The 5,000-nt window shown below is 26.0% G+C and overlaps 1 protein-coding gene across 1 annotated transcript in view; it reads left to right on the plus strand.

Annotated features, from left to right (window-relative positions):
- Positions 1-5,000, plus strand: part of LOC123504243 (myocyte-specific enhancer factor 2-like) — a 31,439-nt gene that overhangs the window by 4,856 nt on the left and 21,583 nt on the right.

Below are 5,000 nucleotides of genomic sequence, written 5' to 3' on the forward strand. Positions count from 1 at the left end.
CACCTTCCCACCACCACACCACACCACACCATCACCTCCCCCACCACACCACCACCATCACCACACCACACCACACCATCACCATCACCTCCCCACCACCACCACCACCACCACCACCACCACCATCACCCTGCCATGCTCACCCTCCCGCCACGAACACAGGTGACTTTCAACAAGAGGAAGTTTGGCGTGATGAAGAAGGCGTACGAGCTATCAGTGCTGTGTGACTGCGAGATTGCCCTTATCATCTTCTCCTCGAGTAACAAACTGTATCAGTACGCCTCCACGGACATGGATAAGGTTCTGCTTAAGTACACAGAATACAACGAACCCCACGAGTCTCTCACTAACAAAAATATCATCGAGGTACTACGAAAAGGAGGCGCCGCTCGTGTCTTGGTGTCCCTTCTCTCATTTGGTTGGCGTTTTCTGAGACTCGCTCGCTCTACTTACATCAAATATTTTTCGTGTTTTTTTTTTTTTTGTGTGTGTGTGTTTTGTTTGTGTTTTATTGTGTGTGTAAAACTAATAATGCTGCTTGATAATTATTTTGATGTTTGTTATTATCTCTATCTCTATCTCTCTGTTTCTTTAATTCATATCTATCTCTCTCTCTTTCTAATCGTGAATGCAGTGTTGCCATATATGAAACGGCCTCTGTTATTATTATTATTATTATTATTATTATTATTATTATTATTATTATGTGTTTTAATAGGATGTAATAATCATTAATCCATTTTTCCTCCCAATTGTGTGTGTGTGTGTGTGTGTGTGTGTGTGTGTGTGTGTGTGTGTGTGTGTGTGTGTGTGTGTGTGTGTGTGTGTGTGTCTAACTTTACCACGAAAACTGTTTAATAATAATAATAATAAGAAGAAGAAGAAGAAGAAGGAATAAATAGAAAAAGATGAGACATAACGAAGAAATGAAAAAGGAAGAAAGGAAGGAAGAGAAAATTGATAATTAAAGCAAATAAGAAGGAAAAAAAGAAATTAGGGAAAAAAATGAAGGAAGGAAGGAAAGAGAAAGATAGAAACAAATAATGAAAAAAATAAAAGAAAAAATAAAAATAATAAAAAAGAGAGAAAAATAAAAAAAAGAAGAAGAAAAATAAAAAAGAAAGACGTAAAAGAAAGAAAAGAAAAAAAAAACAGGAAAAAAAAAAATAGGCCAGTATTGCCAAGAGGGGAATAATTAAAGAGGGGAAAAGCAATTAAGAAAACGTAAATAAAAAGAAAATTAAACGGTGAAAGAAAACGGAAGGGAGGAAGAAAATGGGGCGCGTGTTTGAAGGTTGGGGGGAGTGACTCAAGAAAAGGAGGAGGAGGAAGAGGAGGAAGAGGAGGGGGTCCGTTAATCCATAGCAGGAATAAATAGAAGCTGATAATTATGGAAGGGGGAAAAAATGATAATAATAATAAAAATACAGATTATGCAGTTCAGAAATCGAGTGTTTTTTTTTTCGTTTTTATTTTTTTTTAGTGTTTTTTTATACGAAAGAAGGAATAATGATAATAATGATAAATAATAAGAATAATGATGATAATGATAATAATAATAAAAATACAGATTATGCAGTTCAGAAATCGAGTGTTTTTTTTCGTTTTTATTTTTTTTTTTAGTTTTTTCTATACGAACGAAGAATAATGATAATAATGATGAATAATGATGATAATGATAAAAATACAGATTATGCAGTTCAGAAATCGAGTGTGTTTTTTTCGTTTTTATTTTTTTTTTTTTTTTTTTTATACGAAAGAAGGAATAATGATAATAATGATGAATAATGAGAATAATGATGATAATAATAAAAATACAGATTATGCAGTTTAGAAATCGAGTTTTTTTTTCGTTTTTATTTATTTTTTTTGTTTTTTTTTATGCGAACGAAGAATAATGATAATAATGATGAATAATGATGATAATGATAAAAATACAGATTATGCAGTTCAGAAATCGAGTGTTTTTTTTCGTTTTTATTTATTTTTTAGTGTTTTTTTTCTATACGAACGAAGAATAATGATAATAATGATGAATAATGATAATAATAATAAAAATACAGATTATGCAGTTCAGAAATCGAGTGTTTTTTTTTTCGTTTTTATTTTTTTTTTTAGTTTTTTCTATACGAACGAAGAATAATGATAATAATGATGAATAATGATGATAATGATAAAAATACAGATTATGCAGTTCAGAAATCGAGTGGTTTTTTTCGTTTTTATTTTTTTTTATTTAGTGTTTTTTTTTTTATACCGTTTTTATTTTTTTTTTGTTTTTTCTATACGAACGAAGAATAATGATAATAATGATGAATAATGATGATAATGATAAAAATACAGATTATGCAGTTCAGAAATCGTGTTTTTTTTTTCGTTTTAATTTTTTTTTTTTTAGTGTTTTTTTTTTTATACGAAAGAAGGAATAATGATAATAATGACAAATAATGAGAATAATGATAAAAATACAGATTATGCAGTTCAGAAATCGAGTGGTTTTTTTTTCGTTTTTATTTATTTATTTTTTTTTTTATGCAAACGAAGGAATAATGATAATAATGATGAATAATAAGAATAATGATGATAATAATAAAAATACAGATTATGCAGTTCAGAAATCGAGTGGTTTTTTTTCGTTTTTATTTTTTTTTTAGTGTTTTTTTATACGAAAGAAGGAATAATGATAATAATAATGATAAATAATGAGAATAATGATGATAATAATAAAAATACAGATTATGCAGTTCAGAAATCGAGTGTTTTTTAGTGTTTTTTTCTATACGAACGAAGGAATAATGATAATAATGATGAATAATGAGAATAATGATGATAATAATAAAAATACAGATTATGCAGTTCAGAAATCGAGTGTTTTTTTTTCCGTTTTTATTTTTTTTTTAGTGTTTTTTTTTATACGAACAAAGGAATAATGATAATAATGATGATAATGATAAATAATAAGAATAATGATGATAATAATAAAAATACAGATTATGCAGTTTAGAAATCGAGTGTTTTTTTTTTCGTTTTTATTTTATTTTTTTTTTTTTTTTTTTTTATACGAACAAAGGAATAATGATAATAATGATGAATAATAAGAATAATGATAATAATAATAAAAATACAGATTATGCAGTTTAGAAATCGAGTGTTTTTTTTCGTTTTTATTTATTTATTTATTTTTTTTATGCGAATGAAGGAATAATGATAATAATGATAAATAATGAGAATAATAATGATAATGATAAAAATACAGATTATGCAGTTTAGAAATCGAGTGTTTTTTTTTTCGTTTTTATTTTTTTTTTAGTGTTTTTTTTATACGAAAGAAGGAATAATGATAATAATGATGAATAATGAGAATAATGATGATAATAATAATAAAAATACAGATTATGCAGTTTAGAAATCGAGTGGTTTTTTTTCGTTTTTATTTTTTTGTAGTGTTTTTCTATACGAACGAAGGAATAATGATAATAATGATGAATAATGAGAATAATGATAATAATAATAAAAATACAGATTATGCAGTTTAGAAATCGAGTGTTTTTTTTTCGTTTTTATTTTTTTTTTTAGTGTTTTTTTTATACGAAAGAAGGAATAATGATAATAATGATGAATAATGAGAATAATGATAATAATGATGAATAATGAGAATAATGATGATAATGATAAAGAAATAGATTATGCAGTTAAGAAATCGAGTTTTTTTCGTTTTTTTTTTATTTTTGATGACAAAGAAAAATACAAAATCAGAAGATGAAATAATGATAAAATAACTTAATCTTTGAAAAAATAACTTTGTATATTGATAAACAAATTAGAGAAAAAATGAAATAGTCTTTGTGGTTAAGAAAATACAAAAAATAGAGGAAATAATGAATAATAGATAAAATAATGATAAAATAACTTAATATATGAAAAAATAACTTTGTATATTGATAAACAAATTGATAGATAGAGAAAAAAAATGAAATAGTCTTCGTGGTTAAGAAAATACAAAAAATAGAGGAAATAATGAATAATAGATAAAATAATGATAAAATAACTTAATCTATGAAAAAATAACTTTGTATATTGATAAACAAATTGATATAGAGAAAAAAAATAGAAATTGATATGGAAACAGTCTTCGTGGTTAGTTACTGTGTGTGTGTGTGTGTGTGTGTGTGTGTGTGTGTGTGTGTGTGTGTGTGTGGCCTTTTACTGTGTTGCTAACAATCCTTTCTTCTCTTTTCTCTCTCTCTTCAATCAACTCAATCAACTTAAACCAATAAAAAAAAAAACGATGAAATTAAAAAATGAACTTAAACTGGAAAATAAAATGATGATGATGATGATGATGATGATGATGATGAACTAAAAATGGAAATCTGTGTGGAAAATGATGACTGATGATGATGATGGTGATGAATAATGAATTTTAATATGGTATGTCCGTGAAAAATGATGACAATGATGATGATAATGGTGATGATGAACATGAAAAATAATGGAAATGGTGATGCAATGATTGGAAACTCGGAAAATGATTTGAAATTGATCTTAATGGGTGAAAAAATTAAATAAAAAAATTGTGAATGAATATGAAAATTGAAAAAATGTAAATTATTGAAAAAAAAAATTGGAAAAATGATGAAAAAAAATGAAATAACTTGATGCCAAAAAAAAAATGCATTGAAATATTAAACAAAATGAAAAATAAAATAAAATAAAAAAAATATTGTAATGAAAACATGAACGAAAAATAAAACAACAAAAAATAAATAAATAAAATAATAAATCAATAAAACTATTCAAAAATTTCAAATAAAAAAATAATAAAAATAATAAATAAATAAAACAAAACTGCTTAAAAATCACTAACTATCAACTCAAACGAAACAACAACAACAACAACAACAACAACAACAACAATGAAACCAACTGGACCGAATCGAACCAACGAAACGAACTGAACCATCAACTGAACCGAAACGAACTCAAAATGAACCCAAATG

Source organism: Portunus trituberculatus, chromosome 2, assembly GCF_017591435.1.
Source record: "Portunus trituberculatus isolate SZX2019 chromosome 2, ASM1759143v1, whole genome shotgun sequence".
Classification (NCBI taxonomy): domain Eukaryota; kingdom Metazoa; phylum Arthropoda; class Malacostraca; order Decapoda; family Portunidae; genus Portunus; species Portunus trituberculatus.